The sequence below is a fragment of the Maylandia zebra genome, linkage group LG20 (assembly GCF_041146795.1).
Source record: "Maylandia zebra isolate NMK-2024a linkage group LG20, Mzebra_GT3a, whole genome shotgun sequence".
NCBI lineage: Eukaryota > Metazoa > Chordata > Actinopteri > Cichliformes > Cichlidae > Maylandia > Maylandia zebra.
Genome location: NC_135186.1, coordinates 14,111,199 through 14,131,469, shown reverse-complemented (window position 1 = coordinate 14,131,469; position 20,271 = coordinate 14,111,199).

Sequence of the window (20,271 nt, the reverse complement as noted above, 5' to 3'; positions counted from 1 at the left end):
AACAGTCAGACTGTATGATTTCACAAAACCTCCTAAGTTTTTTTTTTTTCTCTAGCAGTCATTAAGACTGGAGAACAGGAAGAGCTACATGATATTTGGGAATGCTCTTTGTGGGCTACAGCTCACCATTCAACACCTGAATGCCAGCCATCGTCATTACCCAACTGGACCACATTCAGATTCCCCCTGGCTCCTGTAATTTTCTTACAAACCAACCTCAATCAGTCCAACTGTCACTCAGCACTGGATTCCCACAGGGCTGCGTTCTCAAACACTGACTTGTATACATATGATTGTAACCCACCCAACCAATATCATCATCAATTATGCCGATGACACTACTCATGACATTGTGGTTTGGCTCATTTCTGATGAAGATGAGTTAGCGTAATGGGTGGAGGTAGAGAACTTGTCCTGCTGGTGCTCAGAAAATAACCCAAACTGAACATTCTTAAAACCAAAGAACTCATGATGGACTGTGGGAGGCACAGACAGGTCCATTCCCCTCTAATAATAAATGGAGAACGGGTGGAATCTGTCTCCAACTTTAAGTTTCTAGGCACAAACATCTCCGCTGATCTCACCTACCCAAACCAAAGCCCTGGTAAAGCAGGCCCAGCAGCAGCTGCAGTTCCTTCATGTCCTGAGAAAGAATAACCTGGACTGGAAGTTGCTTCTGACCTTTTACCACTCCTCAGTGGAGAATGTGCTCTCCTGCTGCCTGGGTGTTTGGTACACAGGGGTCAATTTAATTCAATTTATTTATACAGCGCCAAATCACAAAAACAGTCACCTCAAGGCGCTTTATATTGACAGGTAGACCCTAGAATACAATACAATACATAAGAGAAAAATCCAACAACCATATGCATGTTGGTGAAGGTGGGAATGAAAAACTCACCTTTAACAGGAAGAAACCTCTGGCAGAACCAGGCTCGGGGAGGGGCGGCCAATCATCAGCGACCGGTTGGGGTGACAGAAGAAAGACAGTATAAAACACATGCTGTGGAAGAGAGCCAGAGATTCAAAACAAGTATGACTGAATGCAGAGAGGTCGATTTACATATAGTGTAAGAAAGGTATAGTAGGTGTAGTATAGTAAGGAAAGCGACTGAAGAAGAAATACTCAATGCTGGAAACCCCCAGCAGCCTACACCTATTGCAGCATAACTAAGGGAGGATTCAGGGTCACCTGGTCCAGCCCTAACTATATGCTTTAGCAAAAAGGAAAGTTTTAAGCCTAATCTTAAAAATAGAGTTAGTGTCTGTCTCCCAAATCCAAACTGGAAGCAACTGGTTCCACAGAACAAGGGCAAGAAAACTGAAGGCTCTGCCTCCCATTCTTCTTTTAATACTCTAGGAACTACAAGTAAGCCTGCAGTCCGAGACCAAAGTGCTCTATTATTTCTACTATAAGGTCATTAAGATAAGATGAGCCTAATAATTCAAGACCTTGTACTACTTAACTTCTGAGAACAGCAAGGCTGCGCAGAGGGTAAATTAACACTGCCCCAAAAACATTAGCTGCCCTCTGCCGCCCCTGGAGACCATCGCAAGATGGAAAACTGGGGGCATCACAGGTGACCCCTAGCACCCACCACCTGTTTGAGCCGCTGCCCTCTGGCTGACCCCTCAGGTCAATCGGGTCCCACAACTCCAGACCCACAGCTTCTTCCCCTGGGCCATTCGGAATGACAACAAATACTATCCCTCCACATCCCACCCCTTCCCAACTACCTCACCAATCTGACCCATGGTCTGAGTAACCATCACTCAGGCCACTCACACATGGACTCTATACTCAGACCAAGTTCCTTTGCACTGCTTCCAAGCACTTTGCTCTTCAAAGTGTTCTTTTCTATTTTTTATATGTTCCTCTAGACCACAGGTGTCGAACTCCAGGCCTCGAGCGCCGGTGTCCTGCAGGTTTCAGTGAGCTCTTAATCCAACACAACTGATTTAAATGGCTAATCTACCTCCTCAACATGCCTTGAAGTTCTCCAGGGGCCTGGTAATGAACTAATCATTTGATTCAGGTGCGTTGACCCAGAATGAGATCTAAAACCTGCAGGACAACGGCCCTTGAGGACTGGAGTTCGACACCTCTGCTCTAGACTGTATATATCTCTTTTGTTTGCTATTTATTTTATATATATATATATATATATATATATATATATATATATTAGGGGTGCAACGATACACAAAATTCACGGTTCGGTTCGGTTCGATACTTTGGTGTCACGGTTCAGTGGATCTGCGCTGGACAGTGCAGCCTAGGCGGAGTAGTCGAACACAGATTCACTGAGCGTTCAACACAGACAGCATCGTCAGAAGGGAAATTGATAAAATAAATTACAAATGTTGTATTGTTCGATACATATGCGTACCGAACCGAAAGCACTGTATCGAACGGTTCAATATCGATACGAGTATCGTTGCACCCCTAATATATATATATATATATATATATATATATATATATATATATATATATATATATATATATTAGGGGTGCAACAATACACAAAATTCACGGTTCGGTTCGGTTCGATACTTTGGTGTCACGGTTCGATATTTTTTCGATACAAAAAAAATGTTCATGCCTTTTTAATTTGTCATTTATTAAATTTTCACGGCACATTCCGCACCACATCTCTGTGCGTTCATCATTTGTTTGAAGCCAGCTCACCTCCTGCAACTACTTTTCCGAGAATACGCGCTTCTTTTGTGGTTCGGACTCCTTCTGACATTTCTTTGGAGGTGGAGGAACATCACAGTAATTGCTTAAAGGAGCTTGCTTCTTCGACATCTTTAAGAGTTCTAAACAAATGTCTGTCCTCCTCCTTAAAATCTTATGTATGCAAACACGCGTTGCAACTTCTTATCTTGTGCCCATTTTTTATTTTGACAGCGAATGCGCACCTGCGGACCACTTATGTGCAGCCCTGGTTATTTCGCTTGTCATATTGCAGCCACAGAAATTCTTTTGTCCATGAAACCATAAAGCTGCACTTTCTTTTTGCCTTATAGTCTGATTTGTCATAACTTTTCCGTTTTGTGGTAAGTTTTTCTTTGGCTGTCACTTCTTCACCCTGACCTGTCTTATTTGGCTCAGCAGAACTAAAATATTGTGGCGAGCTCAGACAAGAAGGAGACGGAGGTATCGTTTGGTCTTCCCGTGAGCTAGCCAGGGAGCACAGCCGTTTGACATCTGCAGAAGAACACTGCCGCTAGCTAACTGCTCAGCGCGGCAACAGCACAGCAACAGCACAGCAACAACAACAACAACACCACACAGGGCGCCCTCTGACCCCGGAAGGACACACCGTCGCAGCGAGAGGGCGTCACCCGTCACTATGGCAACATAAACAAAACATAACTGTACAAACAGAACCCCGAACAGCCCTGACCCGCTACATAGCCCCCACCTAAGGGGTCAGTCGTTCCCGACGACCCCATTACCCCACACAAAGTCATGCAAATGTCCAGGTGCCTTCTTTTGGCGCACCGGCCGGTCACGACCGGCGGGGTAAAAGTCACTCGGGTCAGAACATGGGGTGCCACCATCATCCCACTTCTGACACCAATGTGGCGAGCTCAGACAAGGAGGAGACGGAGGTATCGTTTGGTCTTGCTTCCCGTGAGCTAGCCAGGGAGCACAGCCGTTTATTGACATCTGCAGAAGAACACTGCCGCTAGCTAACTGCTCAGCAGGGCAACAGCACAGCAACAACAACAACACCACACAGGGCGCCCTCTGACCCCGGAAGGACACACCGTCGCAGCGAGAGGGCGTCACCCGTCACTATGGCAACATAAACAAAACATAACTGTACAAACAGAACCCCGAACAGCCCTGATCCGCTACAATATATATCCTGCTGCTTTTACACACGCACTCACATAATGCTCAGCGATTCTCTGCACGATCAACCTCTCACATGTTTAAGCTTGCTGCGGGAGATTTCACTTGTCATGTTTGCATAGTAAGCTAACGATTGATAAGACAACGTCAGAGGAATTGGTGCGCAAATTATCATCACTCACCAATCAGTGCTGTCGCTCTCTATACACAGTTCGCGCGATTGCAAAGTGAAAGCAAAAAAACAAGCACAAATTCAAACGCGATTTCAATATGTCACATATTGGCAGTGGCACACCGATGCCAATGACATAATTACCCGGCTACATTTCCGAAAGAATGCAAAAGCATTGACATAGATTTTTCCTTCCTACAATAGCCCGACGGGCAGGGTAGCCCGTCTGAAAAAAATCGCTAGCCCCAGGACGTCGGGCTAGCGATTTTGCGAGCCCTGTATCTGATTGAGGAATCACTCATCTTTGGAAAAGAGAGTTTATTACAGAGAAATGCCTCTTTCCAAAATAAAAGCTATACTATCCGCTTCTTCTGGGCTATATTCTCAGCAGCATAAGGAGAATCATGTGCTAACAGCTGTCTAAATGACTCGGCTAAAGTTAGTAGCATGCTTGTTGTTTTTGTCTTTGCACTAGGATGATGTAAATGTGCAGTCATATTCGTTGTGTTCCCACTAGTGCTTTCAGGTTAATCTCGTTGAAATGACCTTAACGCTACAACACGGCAAATCTCCGTTAACGAGCTACCGCCGATCGCCCTGTGCATGGGGCTAGACGGCCAACACGTTAACGAGCTAACTACGCTAACACACTAGTTCCCACCTATGTAATTGAGCATTGCATGGCACATCCAACATACTGTTTTACTTTAGTCCATGACTCGCTTACCTTCAGGGTCATACGTCACATGAAAACCAAAATAATTCCAAACGCCAGATCTGAATGAGGTTCAATTTGCCTGTTGCAAGGAGAGCTTAACTTCTGTCTCGCTAGCTTGCCCTGCGCTCTTCCTTCTGACTATGCTGTCTGTGTTGAGCGCTCAGTGGATCTGCGCTGGACAGTGCAGCCTAGGCGGAGTAGTCGAACACAGATTCACTGAGCGCTCAACACAGACAGCATCGTCAGAAGGAAAATTGATAAAATAAATTAAAAATTTTGTATTGTTCGATACATATGCGTACCGAACCGAAAGCACTGTATCGAACGGTTATCGATATCGATACGAATATCGTTGCACCCCTAATATATATATATATATATATATATATATATATATATGTATATATATATGTATATATATATATATATATATATATATATATATATATATATATATATATATATATATATATATAAGGACAGGCCCCTGCACGGTATAGAGGAGGTGGCAGATAGAGGAGGTGGCTGATATCCAGAAATCCTACCAGTGGCTGGACAAAGCTGGACTGAAAGACAGCACAGAGGCACTAATCATGGCAGCACAAGAACAAGCTCTGAGTACAAGATCCATAGAGGCTGGGGTCTATCACACCAGGCAAGACCCCAGGTGCAGGCTGTGTAAAGATGCCCCAGAGACAATCCAGCACATAACAGCAGGGTGCAAGATGCTAGCAGGCAAGGCATACATGGAACGCCATAACCAAGTGGCCGGCATAGTGTACAGGAACATCTGTGCCGAGTATAACCTAGAAGTCCCGAGGTCAAAATGGGAGATGCCCCCAAGGGTGGTGGAGAATGACCGAGCTAAGATCCTGTGGGACTTCCAGATACAGACGGACAAAATGGTGGTGGCTAACCAACCGGACATAGTGGTGGTAGACAAACAGAAGAAGACGGCCGTAGTGATCGATGTAGCGGTTCCGAATGACAGCAATATCAGGAAGAAGGAACACGAGAAGCTGGAGAAATACCAAGGGCTCAGAGAAGAGCTCGAGAGGATGTGGAGGGTGAAGGTAACGGTGGTCCCCGTGGTAATCGGAGCACTAGGTGCGGTGACTCCCAAGCTAGGCGAGTGGCTCCAGCAGATCCCGGGAACAACATCGGAGATCTCTGTCCAGAAGAGCGCAGTCCTGGGAACAGCTAAGATACTGCGCAGGACCCTCAAGCTCCCAGGCCTCTGGTAGAGGACCCGAGCTTGAAGGATAAACCGCCCGCAGGGGCGTGCTGGGTGTTTTTCATATATATATATATATATATATATATATATATATATACATATATATATACATATATATATTACTCCTGCACAGTGGTGTGGAACAACCACAATTTATTAAATAATTATATAATTCTAATTCTAATTTATATAATTTTATTATACAGTGACAGTAAAGGGCTATTCTTCTTCTTCTTATAAACTGCACAGCTTGGTGTAATTTTCTTATATACTTAGCGCAAACAGCTAAGTAATTACTTTTTTAGTATTTCCTGGGCTGGAGTTCCAAGTCACCTCAGTCAATGTGAAACGACTGGCCCATCAGAGGCATCGCTCCCAAGTCATGAAATCAAAATTGTCCTTTATGAAACCCGAAGTGAAATGACTGGACAAACCAACACTATGGTCCACCGACGAGTTTAGTTTAGCAGAAAGGTATACCACCGTGTGCTGTACCTTGGAGTCGTGTGTGTTAAGCTTGCAATAGTTTGAGGTGACAGTTGAGAGTTTGGTGGGAGAAACTTTGATGAGCTAACCGCTAGATACCTGGGGCAAATAATGTTTCAGAATATGTTCATGTGTTTACATGTGTTGCATAACTCAGTGTTTGAAATTGTAAAAACAAGTCAATTACATCACAAGTGTAATATTTTATTTTTCATTTCTGCAGCAGTTTTATATTGCAGCTAACAGTAAACATCTAAAACATATTTTCTGAATACTGGATGTTTATTGTGGATCTGCCATGCTAACTGCAAAGCTAGAAACCAGCTTTACACCCTACTGAGGGCAGAATGCATCACCTCAGTGTTCTCCATTGTTTTGTTGTTTGCGTCGCATGCAAATTATCCAGTGGGACTTTTGGCCACACTCCTATAATGACCCCAAGCACATTATGTTGGTACTCAATCAACTTAGTTTTTATCCTGAGGTGCTTACTGTAACAGATTTAAAAATAGTATCCTGCGTTCTCACTATAGCGAGAATGGTTGGGAGGCATGCGGCAGGCCCAAGCGTCAGCCCAGGAGCATTAAAAGAACAAGCCATCAGTTCGTCAACAGCTTAAGCGTCTCTATTTTGTCTTTGTGAACTAAACTCAAAAAATGTGCCAACAATAACAATCAGAAAGACGCTTTGTGTGTTGAAAGCAACTCTAGTGAATATCTGCATAGTTGCTCTTGTGAAACTTCCGAGAGAGCACAGGGATATATTGTTTTACCCCTTAAAGATTCATTGTCTATATCTGGACTAGTTATTTGTGTTATGTGTGTTGAGTGCTACAGCCCTTAGCATTATCAGCACTTCAACTAATCTCTAAACAGATACCTGCAGCATGTGGTGTATTCATAATTGTCTCTGGTACATTTGTTGGGCAGTATGTGTTCATTGTTTGATTGTGTAATTACGTGTTAAGCACTGGCAAAGCATGCCAGGAGACGGTAATACAGTGAGTAAAGAGTTGGTCTTACCGCACACAGTGGTCCCGCATACTTATTCAGATTCAGAGTAAGAATCACAATGTTACTGAATCTGTGGAAGCTCCGCGATAGCCACCACACGAAGTAACGAATAACGAGCCTATCTAAATCCCAGTAACGAGTAACGCGTTCCTGATTTTGGCATAATAACTAGTTACCATGGTCGTTACCACAATAATAACGTAGTTACTGTAACGCGTTATTATTGTGGTAACGACCACGGTAACATGCAGGGGTGTCGAACTCCAGGCCTCGAGGGCTGGTGTCCTGCAGGTTTTAGATATAACCAGCGTAATAACGCGTTAGTCCCAACACTGGTTATATCTAAAACCTGCAGGACACCAGCCCTCGAGGCCTGGAGTTCGACACCCCTGCATTAGACCTTCAAATGGACCGGTACTTATGCTACAAACCTCATTCGACCAATCATACAAGCATTTTTTTGTCTAACATCCATCCACACGCACACACACACACACACACACACACACACACTCCAGTGGTTGCACAATCACCTCAGGGCTTAATGTCTTGTCTAAGTAAACACTGACGTGCAGACTAGAGTAGTTGGAGAATGGATCTACTGACTTTCTGAGCGATGGACAACCCGTTCTGCCTCCGGGATTGTTGAATATTAAATCTAGATGGGAATGCAAATTGCAATGATCTTACACACGTATTTTTTGAATTATCATAACTGGCTTAGGTTACAATTAAGCTCATCTTATCATACTCCACAGTAATTACAGCTATTCTGAATAACTTTGTCATAATCTTGGAGTATAGTCAAAGGCATACTGTGTAATGTTACATTTTATTACAGTTGATTTTTGTTCCTGTTTTTTCTAGGATTTCCTAGAATTCTCTCTCTCTCTGTTTCTGTCATATTATTTTGTTTGTGTTGTCCGTGGGTTAGAAATGGGGGAGAACTAAAAGATATTCACCACAAACACCTCATGCCAAACATAGTGAGGCATGGCGATGGAGAGGTGATGATTTGGGCTTATTTTGCAGTCACAGGACCTGGGTACCTTGCTGTTGTTGAGTTTAACATAAACTCCTCTGTTTACCAAAGTATTCTAGAGTCAAATATGAGGACATCTGACTGCTAAGGCTTGGTCCACACTGGGTCATGCAACAGGATGATGATACCAAGCACATGACAACAGTATGGCTGAAATAGAAAGGATTCAAGCTTTTGCAATATTCCGATCAAGGTCCAGACATCAGCCTGACTGAAATGCTGTGATGGGACCTTAAGAGATCAAATTGTGCCCACCTGACCTTGCTACAAGAGGAGATTACTTCCGATTGGATCACATCCAAACTCGTCCCACATCTCTGTAAAACCTAATGAATTTTGATTGGATCTTGTATTTCCAGATAACTTTGATCTTGTTTGGTTTGTCGACGAACTTTTAAATATTTACATCTTACATCTTTATCAGACCAAGAAATGTTGTTGACAAAAACTATTAGTAAATAAAATTAACATTGGCATGATCAAATGACTGAAACTTAAAAAATTAGAGACTGATATAGCCATGCAGAAAATTATGACTTCATGTTATTGCTCCTGAAGGTGGTTCTGCAAGCTGCTGAAGCACAGGGCTTGCTATGTTTTTCACACACACTGCTTCTGCAATTCAGCCAAATGTTTGTTAAATAAAGATCAGATTTTTTTATACCCTCATACATAAATGTTTGAATTTAAAAGAGGATGTGCTTTCTTTGACACTGCTGTGACAGCTTCAGTAGTCTTATTGTTTGGTGGACCTGTTTTTGTTTCCTTTTGTTCATAAATGTGGGATGTCTGTTGACATAAGTTCTTGGTTGGAGGGAGCATGTAGCTAAAGTGGTAAATTTACATGTATTTTATTAATTCAGCTCTTATCAAAAGGCACCGAGGGAGTGAATTAAAGTGCAAAACGCCTTTTCTTTTTGGTATTTCTCCACTGCAATTTCTTTTTACTTACAACATACATGTACACAGTGTTGGGGAGTAACGGAATACATGTACCACCGTTACGTATTTAAAATACAAAATATGAGTAACTGTATTCCGTTACAGGGTGACGCTCTCGCTCTGCTGTTTCCTGGGTGAGAGAGCGCCTTTTTGTTGTTGTTGTTGTGCTAAGCTAATAGGCAGAATGCAGAATGTAGGTTCATGGGCACTGTAGTCCGTGCTGCAGGGAGAATGCACTGCCATACTCGTTATGTGTCTGTGAGCGCGAGGTGGGAGAAAAAGGAGAGTCGAAAAGTACGAGTTGTCATCGAGCAAAAACGGGAGCTGGAAGCATGTAATAATAACCACTGCAGCCAAGAAGAGTGCCTGACGAGCCCAGTTGTAAGTAAGCTATTAAGACTCGACTGTACACTGTGCTCGTGTTTTCCTCCGAAAACAATAAGTTCCGTTGGAGCAGCCTTTCAACGCCTCTCTCTGTCTCTCGCAAGCAGACAGACCCACACAACAAAGTAAAGCTATTTTTCGGCTACGAGCCCGACACGGAACCCGTATTAGTCAGAGGTCCCTTTACTACGGCTCGGAGCTGTGGACCTTCAGTAATAGTAATAAATCACACAGCAATAGTACATAAGATGTTAAGTAATCCAAAGTATTCAGAATACGTTACTCTCATTGAGGAACGTAACGGAATACGTTACAGAATACATTTTAGGGCATGTATTCTGTATTCTGTAATGGAATACATTTTAAAAGTAACCTTCCCAACACTGCATGTACACTAATACTAAGCTATCTGCAACAAGCTTAAATGAGCTGATATACTAGCCAAGCTAATTTATCATATTAGTACCAATCATGTTGAAAAATCATGTTGAAGTGTGTTTATATTTTACTAATTAACATTTAGAAAAGCTTGTGAAATAATGCGAGATTATAGTCTGACAAGATGAGACCAAAACTGAACTCTTTGGATAAGATAACACACTATGTTTGGAGGTAAAAAGGGCGTGCATATCAGTCAAAAAACATCATACCAACAGTGAAGTTTGGAGTTGGGAACATCATGGTGTGGGGCTGGCACACTTCATAGCATTGAAGGAAGGATGAATGGAAAAATATATTGAGAGATTCTTGATAAAATAATAAATAGTGCATTTGCATTTGCATGTGCATTCCGGACCATTTGTAAGCATGATAGTGAGGCCTGATCCATACCAACATAAAGTACATTAAAAAGTAATCGAGGTGAGCGGTCACAAATGCATGTAAAAGTATCTCTGAGTCACAAAAAGAGATAAAAGGTTTGACTTTAGAGAGCTGCCTTAGCTGAAAAAAGCTAATTCTCACCACTGTGTTTATCTGTTTACCCATTTTAAGAGTTGTGCCAAATTTCACTACAAGGTTGGTTTGACACAGGATATAAAAGGACCCAAGTCAGATGGTGGGACTACATGACCCAAATATAATGACCTCAGTTTTGTTTTCATTAAAACATAATGAAAGACATTTTAAAAATAGACCTGAAGGGGTTAGGGTACTCTTTGACTGTAACTCCATTACTGTGATGATCTGAGTGAGTGTCAGCAGTTTTGGTGTGTTTTTTCTGTGCCTGCTCTGGTTCTCTGATATCCTTTGATATGGAGGCAGAAGCTTGTTTCCAAACCTGCATCACCCAACTGCAATCCATGAGCGGCAATCAGTAGGCCGGCATTTAAGACCAGCTGAGCCTTCCACTCACCTCCCATGGTGGTCATGCGGCTCTTACAGCTCTTGTTGTTATGTGCCTCGTCGTTTCTGACTGCTCTTAACTTGTGTGTCCAGTTTGTTTTGCCGTTCCTGGAACAACTCAACTCCACTCACCTGCAGCTCTCTTGGCTGGTCGTCTGGCACTACGCACCTGCTCAGGCTGTATAATCATCGCTGGCTATCTGCCATCACTCATCCAGTCAGGCTACACCCTTTGGCCTCTGACAGCTACCGACTAGAAAGTAAATTCAAAATAAAGAACTAAAATTTGTAAAGATGAGAACACAAGCTTTATGGGAATAGTCAATACATCATAGTAGCACAACAAACCATGATATGAGCTAGAAAGAAAATGTAAAGTTTACTGAAAGATGAGGGGTTTTTTTTAATTTACAGCCAAAATTACAAAATAAGATAATTAGGCCTGTATGGATCTTTGTTGAGAAATGGTATCATTATTTTCTCCAAAATTTTGGGCTCCTTTTCAACTAAACTCATCCAGTTCTCTCTTATCATTTTCCCCCTCCCAACCCTCCCCCCTCCTCTCCAATCTTGTCATCCTCCTCAGAGAGCCATGTGTTGCACCGGACGTTACAGACTCCACCACCCACCTACCCACTCCTCCTCTCCACCTACCCCACCCATCCCTCATTAACCCACCTTCTTTCTTTGACTACCTTTTGTTTTTACAGAACCCTAATGGCAGTTTTTAAGACACATTGTGATGTGTAAAAAAATTAAAGAGGAAAAAAAAAAGAAGAGAGAAATGGTATCATTATGTGGAAATCCCACGCAATTCCAAATTACTGTGAGGGACAAAGCCCAGTGCATATATTAATTTTCAGACTAAATGCCTTCCAGTCATCGTTTTTGTTGTTTTGTTTTTTGTCCGTTATTAAAGAAAACAAGTTCTGTTGAACTAGAGTTCAGCAGAAACCCAAAATCTTTGCACAAACCGCAGGTGCACTGTTTCCAGGGTGTGGTTTGCATTTCTCTTTAACAGTCTCTACATGCATGTAAACTACAAATCTAAAAAAAAAAAAAATACACATGCTTAAGCATTTTGTACCATGTGACATTCTTCACTGGAATAATAAATTACCTTCACCTAAGATATATAGCTAAATGCATCACCCACACATCAGACCAGCCCTTACCTCAAGGGGTAAGTTAAACCTCCAGGGGCCCTTTCAAAGTAAAACGACAAAATAATCTTACTTTTTGCAGTCCTGTTTCCAAAAAGGTTTTAAAATGCAAATAAAAGAAGAACAGAGTGATGCAGCAAAAACAAAAAATAGTCTTGGGCAAGAAAGTTGCATCACCTCTTTTCTGTACCTGCTTTTGGGAAACGAACGCGACAAAAATCGGTAGTTTTAAAAGATTGTTGTTGTTACATATAGCATTTGAGGCGTTCGACGGTCTGAGGCCTCCTTTGTCGTATTTGCGCTTTCATAATGTGCCAAAAATATTTCAGTGGTGACAGGTCTGGAGTGTTTACATGAGTTTAAGCCCTGACTCGATTGAAATATGTTTAGAAGGTGGTTTGGCATTGTCTTGTTGTAATAACCAAGTTGTTATGCACGCTGACCTTTTGGCCTCGTTTTGAGAGCTGTCTTTCTCTGTGCACCACATTTGTTTTCATGCTTTTCACACCTTACTGCCTGGCCTCCCCACACCTGAATGTCACCACAGCACATGCTCCGATTGTTCACTGGTAGGGCTTGCAACACTCGTTGCAGTTTTACAGCTTTGTGCTCGATGCTGTGATTCAGCTTCTTTAATATTGCTCAACATGCGTTCCCTGAAATGAACGTGTTGCAGACCTGCTTTTTCTTTAAGGTAGAATAGGCTTTGCAGTGTTTGTCTGGCAGTGTATGTTACAGGCCATGTTCACACTAATACGTTTTCGTTTAAAAAAACGCATCTTTTTCTCTCTGTTTTGGCGTCCCGCAAACACTGAGACGGTGTTTTTCGGTCAAGGGAAACGCGGCGTTTTGAAAACATTTGAGAACGCCGTTTTCACGTCACAGTGTGGACAGCAAACCCGGAGCCTTTTCATGTGATGCAGTCATGTGACCAGTTAAACTAAGATAGCGGAGGGCATTGTACAGCAGTTGTTTTGTTTGCTCTCAATTTTGACAGCCCTATTAAAGATTTGTATCAGTCTGTACATGCTCTGCAACTTGCTTTTGCAACTTTTTCCTTTTGTGTTACTCGCAGCAGCAACTCCACCTCATTGTCAGTCCATTTAAAAAAACTCGGTGCTTTTCCTCAACATTTTGCCGCGACATTTCAAAGAGCGGGAAAGTAAATAAACGGCACAATAAATGAGGCAGGGCGAATCGTCTTGCGTTTCACGCATGCGCAGTACTGGAAAATTAGTGTTTTTGGCTGTTTCAATGTGGACAGACAACGCTGTAAAAAAAAAAAAAGCTGAAAAGGCTAGTGTGGACGCAGAGCGTTTTCAGACAAAAACGCCATTTATCTGGGCTAGTGTGGACGTAGCCACAGTCACTACCATAAATGTCGGTTTTTGCTCACTACTCAAGCTTTAGATGCCAGAGTTACCTCCAGTGGCCACTTCTATATTTCTCGTTAAAGGTTGTAACACAGAGCCACCCCTGAAAAAACTCACCTGTGGCAGTGATAACAAGCCCACTCCTGGTCCCTTTCCTCTTTAGCCCAGATGGCATGCACGATTGCATCTCTAACTGCAAGAATTTTCCTTTTCTTCAAATTTTAATTAGCATTTGCATAAAATGCTCGTTCAACCTTTTACTTAGTGACAAATTCCTTCACATATGTATCTCCACCTCAGCCTCTTATGCCTGTTTTACCCCCAGTCATGTAACTAAGCTGTGATGTGCTCTGTCTGATATGTTTTTTTGAAGCATTGCACACATTTTCCAGTCTTTATTATGTTTTTGGTTTTTTTTTGTGGGCGTTGTTGGCCTTCAAATTCAAAATGAGCATTCATGTTTCACAAAGAAAGATAAAAAAACAAAAATTCAAATTTAGTTACAGTTAAGTTTGATATGTTGTCTTTGCAGCCTAGGAATGTTTAAGTTTGTGTTCTGCGCTGATACCCACAGGTTTAACCTTGGCTCCACTGTGCCAGTTTGCCCGGTGGCTGTTGTAGGACTGGGTGTGGTTGCGGAGGTGGAGCTGAGTGTTTTTTTTGTCAGATACTGCTTGTGCAGCAAATTTTTGGCTTGCTAAAGGAGCTGTAAAGCTGCGAGTTATGTGCAGCATTATTGCAGCACAATGGTGTGTTTTAGCCCGCTCTGCAGTCTTTAAGTTTTAAATGTACAAAAAAATATGTTTATTAATTTATGACCATCAAAAGCACAGGTGGGGAACTCCAGAGGGAACATTGGATGCAGGTGTCCGCCACTATCTGTGCGTTGCACACTTTAGTCAACACACAGATAAGCTGCGCGAGTGCGCAATTGCGCACTGCTGGCACGGTCACTGCGCACAGAAAATCTGTGTTGCGCACAAAAAAAATCTAACCTGAATTGAAATTAAAATTAAAACTTTAACAATTCTGTTTTGCAATGTTAGTCAGTAAGTCACTGGCTGCTCCCGTATGGGATTAGAACGATGCCACCTTATCCCATAGTCCAGCCAATCACGCGATTCACATTCGTATATACGCAGCTAATCAACGTCGTTGACAGGCTATGACAGCGTCCTTATGTGCCGACACCGGTGTTTTAGCTAACAAAGTGGCGTGGCTGATGTGGAGTGAAGCCACGTTAACGACAACGTGTACAACCATTGGAGATGTGAGCAGGACAGACGGAAAACGTGTGGACTTTATACAAGTCTTAAATTGTGTTGATAGGTCACATAAAACCAGAGTTATGATAAAAATATATGCAATGTTTGTTTTTCTTCCGGAATACTATCGTTGTTTATATTTACTGCAAGAAGAAGCGGTAAAAAGGAAGGAAAACGCTCGAGAGCACTCTCCACCTGTGAGCAAAAAACCCCACCCTTTCCTATTCATCGAAAAATGTATCATGTCGACCAATCAAAAAATGATATGGCAACATGGCATTTAGTTGTTTAGGAAAGGGGGAAGTTCTGTAAATAGTTTGAAATGTTTATTTAAAAAACACCTTGGCTGCATTTTTAGGTAAACAGCTGCAAAAAACTTTGTTGTTTCCATAACTCAGTTACTTTTTGAAGAAGTAACTATATAATTAATTGCCCAGCATTGCTCATTATATACTGTATTTTGCAGACAGAGAGTTACAGGAGTCTCTCCCAGACCACAGACTCATACTCATAATACAAATCAGAGCTTTATTAAAAAAAAATAAAAAAAAATGTCACTGTAAGTGAGCTAAAGCAGTTAATTAAAAGTAGTCTAACATAAATATAATGCTGTAATTTGATTATTTTAATAAACCATGTAACTTGGATGGATTCGATGCTGGCATGACCCACACATCTAATGTTGCTCACAGTGGTCCAAGGGACCGCTCAGGGAGTTGGTGTGTTCGCTCAGACACATGAAAAATTAGAGGGAACATTGCCAGCATCAGTCACTTTAAGGTGATTTATACTGTAAGGCAGAGACCCTACCTTCCTGTTTTGACCTTCCCTGGCTTTGTTAAATTGAGTTTGCTCCTCACTGAGCGACATCAAATGAAATAATTTTAGCCTAAAAATAAAGCTGCAAGGGATTGATGCCTAATTGTTGCATTTTCATTCAGTTGAACTGAAAGAGGCCATGTGTCCTTCAGAGACAGAACATTACCCTCCCTGCATTTGTCCTCATACCGCATCTTCCTAATTCATTTTAAGGTGTGGCAGCTAGCTTAATCTTTCCATTATAGAATCTGGTAGAATTCCCCTCTGGCTTGATGGACTCACTCCACTAACACTCCCTTGTAGTGGCTTTTGTAGAACAAGCATGTGTATGTGAAAGAAGATTAGGGAGTAGTAAATCTGTGCAGATTTAGTCAGAACCACACCTCAGTCACAGAAACTTACACTAAGACCTGAGTAAGACTTCTTTTTGTCCAAAATGCTGTTTTCTCTTTGCACTTTTATCATTTGTCTCACTCCAGCAGCTGTGTCATGTACTTTCACCTTTAGTCCATTACTTTAAGAAGTGAATGGCATTTTTGTTCTTTTGACTGACTAATGTGAACAAAACTGACTTAAAACAGAGACATGCTGCCTTTTTTAATGCATGCATTGAAAATGCATGATAGAAAAACAAAGTGATTGCCAGAGAGTTTTGTGCTTATACACCTGATCAAATCCAGTAATGTGCATCAGCTGCATGAGGTGTATAGACTGTATGCTGGGTTATAACATTGCATTTCATAGATCCAACTCTAGTTTTCAGGGTCTTTCTTCATTCCTGAATAAGCAATGTCTCAGTAATTAATCTTTCATGGACAGATTAGCAGGGCAAAAATCTTAAAGTTAACTAGTGCCAGGCACTGTAACATATGTATTCCCCTTGCTCTAAGGCCGATAACAAGAAAAAAGTTAGAAGTCCTCTGCTTTTTTTTTTTTATCTCTGTGCCAGCAAGATAATGCAAAAACTCCAAATCCAAATGTTCATTCTAAAAAGTTCTTGTATAATCTTAGGAAAATGCTGTTTTGTGATAGATACAAAAACTTTAAATTAAGTTTTACTTCATTTAAAGTTTTTGTATCTATCAAGTTGGTTTTTTTTGTTCTTTTTACTCCATGTTCTAAAAAATTTGAAGTGCAAAATTCTCCTCTACTTAGTGCAGCCCTAAGTCTCATTTAAAGCCTGGAACAGATGACATTCACTACATTTAAAAATAAATAATCTATAATAGTAGGAATAATAATGCAGAAATCCTGTTGTAATGCATATGAAGTTGCTTTTCCTGTAATATTATCTGCTTTTACTAACATATTGCAGACCTATGCAGGCAAATATAAATTTGGCATTTGTCCACTGTTTGTCAAACACTTTATGGATGTCAGTATTATTGTGAGAGAGCACTAAAGTAACATACCGTACTTGTCATATATTAAGCAGAGGAATAGACTGGGACACTTGTCATTATGTTTTTGTATAAGTTCAGGTTCAAAATGCAGCTTGACTATTTGATTTAGCTCCATTATGTCAGTTCATAAACTTCTGACAATTTTAGTAAAGTTTAGTTTTTGATTTGACCCCACACCGACTCTTTCTAGGTGACATCTTCAAACTATCATTTTAACCAGACCGTAAGATGCCTGACTCACCTGATTTGATCACTAAGGTGTAAGGAAGTCTAAATAACTGAAAAACTGTTTGTGTTTTTGGAAAACGTAACAACATGGCCTTTTTACTAAAGTTCAGTGGTGAAGGTTGCCGGCAAATCAGATCCGAGATACAGTTAGGTGTAAATTGTCAAGTTTCAATATTGTATAATACAAAAGCTGTCCTAATTGACACCTGAAACTTAATTACGCTTTCTTCCCCAGCGGTCCCTCTTGCCAAGTTTCAGTAGAGTAAACTCCCATCTCAAGCTTGGTTCTCACAGAGTAAATGAGCTTGTGAACATTCCACTACGTGTTCTGACTAGAAAGCTTGAAAAGCCACCCGTCACATCATCTGAGATGAAATACAGTCTTGCAGAGTGTAGGTGTCACTGCCCAGAGTTTAGTTTTCATTTTAGAATCCAGTCTCTGTCAGTGTAGTTTATTCTAATGATGGTCAGGGGTTTTTACATTTGACTTTTGCAGCTTTTTTTAATGTCTGGGTCCTCGTAGAGTACTATAGCTTTTAAATAAATGTGACCTTCCTGTTACCAAATATCCTTCTAATTTCTAACACAGTTTCTTAGTGTTGCCATGAAGAACAATAAATATGTTGTTAGGTGTGTGGTTTGGGAGATGTCAGAGTTGTCATACTTTCCTCACGGGTTTTGATCATCTAATCAGTTACAAGCCTAGGCTAATTGAAGCCCTTTTTCCTGGAAGTAAGTTGTTGTTTGTTTTAGTTCTAAAGTAAGCAGTACAATTTCATCTTAAATGATCCAATAAATGACTCAAAGACAGCATAAAGGTCATTTGATAACTGCTGCAGCTTGCACAGTGTGCAGCTCATCCCTACAGAGATAGGGAAAGGAGTTGGAGTCGTTGCCTGAAAGGAACCAGTTATATTGGTCTGAGCATGTCTTTGCCTCCTTATTGCCTTCAGCTGGAGGTTTTCCAGGCACGTTGAACTAGGGAAGACTCATAACCCGCTGGGGAGTTTTTAAAATCTCCTATGGAATAACTGGCTTAGCCTGCTACTACTGTGAAATAGCTCTGGGAAAGAGGCAGAAACATGAAGGATGGCTTGAAGAAAGTTTCAAGTCCCCACAATCTGACCAACATGGGGAAACCAACAGCAAAACCTAAAATACTACAGATTTCAAATTTTGGGTTAACGTGTCTGACCTCATGGGCCTCAGGCAACTAATTACGCCTTGATTCTAGACAAGCAAAAATGACAAATACTATTATATTTGAGTTGTCGTCATCGTGTGGCGCTCTGAAGTCTAAAACGGTTTGTTTGGCAAATGCAAAATATAAATTTACTGCTCAGGTAGTGAAGTTAAAATGGAAAAACGTTTGATATAACTTTATAAGTTTGATAAGTTTCATTCTGTATTTATCTTGCATATTCCTGTACACTGATACAGCGATTATCAGCGTTGCCTCACAGAAAGGGTTCTGGGTTTGAACATAAGTTCATTCTCCATGGTCGAGGGTGCAGCTGTGAGTTCTTGTCAGTCCTAGTGTTTATGGCCTTGTCATCTTGCAGATCTAGTAAGGCTTTATCAATGCTAAAACGAATTTACTGCTTTTAGAGCGACATATGGCCCCAACCAGAAACATCTTTTTCAAAGAAGGCCTCACATATTTCAGCAAGGCGATGCTGTTTTTTGGAACTGTGATCATGAAACTAATGGCATTGGCACTGCTCAGATACACACATTTGTCTACATATAAGATAAATGATGGGTCCTTACGGTTTCAAACTATTTAGACTTCACTTTGTAGAATTGTGCTCTGTTGGCGCATTACATCATGTGACACACCCAGGTAAGATTGAATCACAGCACTTTTTATGTGCTAACAGAACCTAAAGTTGAATACTTCTAGCAAAGTATGATCAGCTTTGCAGCTGCAAAATAATGCTTGAAATAAAAACATAGTTATAACTTCCTTTTTCAGGTCTGCCTGAGCATATGCAGCCTGCCAGGACAAACTGGCTCATTCTTTATGGTGGTGGTGGTTGGCGATGGTGGGAATTCTTGATGCATAATGAAGTCCATGGATTGCACATACAAATAGTGTTTGCAGCAAACATTTTGTAGGCACAAACATATTTTTTGGCATGTTTCCCTCCTGACTAACGCAAATTTGTGAATGTGCAGTAAGTGGCATAGGAGCATAGTTCTTCCACTAGACAGTGTTGGAAGTGAGAGTGAACCACTGGTATTTTAATTTGGGGTGTGACTCAGTTATGCCCTGGAGCTTGTTTAGAAGCTACTACAGTACAGAGGCTGGGAAGCCAACAGCTATACTGGAGTTGTTAAGATGGTTTTAAACAGGTACCAACAGTTCCAGCTCTGTCGGAGCAAGAAATCGACTCTACTTTTGGCTTCTTGTTCTTCCAAGCTGACATTAAGTTAAAAAAAGACTTGCAATGGACCTTTTTCTTAAGATTGAAATATCTAAACCGATGCAATACATTTACTCAGTAAACCTGGGTGAGTGTATTGTGTATTGAAAGCATTGTGCACAGTAGCCTCAAGCACCCGCAAGCTGCAGGCCTGAGCACATAAGCAGCACGGGGTGGATTCCTTCATATGCTCGCTGTGCATAATGTGGAAACCATGTTTCATTGAAATGACCACCATTTATTCTCCGATTCAGCTTTTCTCTATGTGTATCTGTGGGATTTTGTGCAGTGGGTAAGTACTGTACTGTCTGCAGGGAATCTCCTGTAAAACCAGTTTACTCGTCTCAAGGTCTCCACTTTATCTTGGATTATCCTTCAGCCGACTACC